Source organism: Corvus kubaryi, unplaced genomic scaffold (assembly GCF_017639235.1).
Source record: "Corvus kubaryi isolate FWS band 111438036 unplaced genomic scaffold, C.kubaryi_AGA036_p1.0 135, whole genome shotgun sequence".
Classification (NCBI taxonomy): Eukaryota; Metazoa; Chordata; class Aves; order Passeriformes; family Corvidae; genus Corvus; species Corvus kubaryi.
Window position 1 is genome coordinate 35,654 of NW_024580669.1, and position 1,811 is coordinate 37,464.

Below are 1,811 nucleotides of genomic sequence, written 5' to 3' on the forward strand. Positions count from 1 at the left end.
TTTTCCCCAACATTCCCAGGATTTTTCCCCAACATTCCCCGGATTTTCCCCCAACATTCCCTGGATTTTTTCCCCAACATTCCCAGGATATTCTCCATGGACACCTTTCCCTACCCCAGGTTGCTCCAAGCCCCCTCCAGCCCGGCCTTGGACACTGCCAGAGATGGGATTTGACTCCAAACACCACCTGGAAACCCGGAATTGTTCCTGCACAAATCCAAACCTGCGGGTCCCACCTGGAAACGCCCACGGAGGGAATTCCCACTATTTATCTCATTCCCTAAATCCGACAGCAGCAGGAAAAAAACCCAGGAATTGCTGGGAATTCCTGGCGCTCCTTTGGCTGATGGCAAAGAGGGCAAACTTCCCTACGGATGTGGAAATTCCAAGGGGCTGGAAGTTGGGATAAACAGGGACATTTCGGATGGGGAGGGAAGATCCCACCTGGAAACCAGCAGTGGGAATTCAGGAAGGATTTTGGGCCACAGCTGGAATGTTAAGGAGGGATTAAAGCGCTCCAAGGATTCTCTTGGAAGCTCCGGTTGTGTGTCCAGGGCAAATGGGAAATGGGAATGAGAAAAGCTGGAATTCAGACATGGAATTCCTTGGGGAAAAAAAAACCCTGGAGCAAACAAAGCCCGGCTGGAAGAGATGTGGGATCCGAGGGAATTGTCATGGATGGGTGGGAAAAGGAGCTGCTCCCGGGAATCTCAGCCTTGGATCGGCTCTTCCCCAAATCCAGGGGATGATTCCCTGCTCCAAAGTCTCCCTTCCCAAAGCGGGAATATCCGGGATGCAGCGGGAGCTGAGCAGGGCCATCCCTTCCTTCAGGAAACCCAGGATGGATCCCAGCTCCTGCCCAACTTCCCAAAGCCACAGAGGGGCTGCCAGGCCTCCAAAAACCGGGAATGGGGCTGCGATGGATCGGGATGAGTTTCGGGAATGAAATCTCCGGAGGGATCATCCCAGCACAAGGAATTGGATCGGGCAACTCGTGGTGTTGGAGTGGGATTGGGAAAAGCGCGGAGGCTCCGGCACGTGGGGAGTGAGTCACAGTCACACCCGGCACAGAGGGAGGAGGGATCCAAGGAAAACCTGGAAAACGCCTGGAAAAGTTCTGCTGTCCCAACCCTGCTGCTCCCGGGCACGGCTGAGGGGTCCCCTGGAATTCTGGGGGCAGCTCTGGAAAGCCCTGGAAGGGCTGGAGTGGGGCCAGGGAAGGGAGTGGAGCTGGGAAGGGGCTGGAAAACTCCTGGGGGAGCCGGGAAGGGGCTGGAAAAGTCCTGGGGGAGCCGGGAAGGGGCTGGAAAACTCCGGAGGGAGCTGGGAAAGGGCTGGAAAACTGCAGAGGGAGCTGGGAAGGGGCTGGAAAACTCTGGAGGGAGCTGGGAAAGGGCTGGAAAATTCCGGAGGGCTGGAAATCCCTGGAGAGAGCTAGGAAAGGGCTGGAAAACTCCAGAGGGAGCTGTTTTTGGAAACCAATCCCAATTTTCCTGGGAGTTTCCACCCTCGGAATCAAAAATTGGGACAACACGAAATATTCCTGATATTCCCTGGAAAACCTGTCCCAGAATCCATTTTTTCTCTGGGATTTTTCCAGGAAAATGTGAGAGGACTCCGGGTATTTATGGATATCCCATGCCATGGAGCGAAGGCGGTTTTGTTGGGAAGGAAAACTTCCAAGGTTTTTTTCCAACTTGAACCATTCTAAACCCTCAGGCTGCAAACCTGGGAATTTTTCCTGGAAATTCCACAATTCCAGGATCCTTCTATCCCTGGAAAACCACAGGAGGACGTGGAAATAATGGAGC

The 1,811-nt window shown here is 53.9% G+C and overlaps 1 protein-coding gene across 1 annotated transcript in view; it reads right to left on the bottom strand.

Moving 5' to 3' along the window:
• LOC121676817 (skin secretory protein xP2-like) overlaps positions 1-1,811 on the bottom strand; it is a 34,670-nt gene that overhangs the window by 808 nt on the left and 32,051 nt on the right. The window lies entirely within an intron of this gene.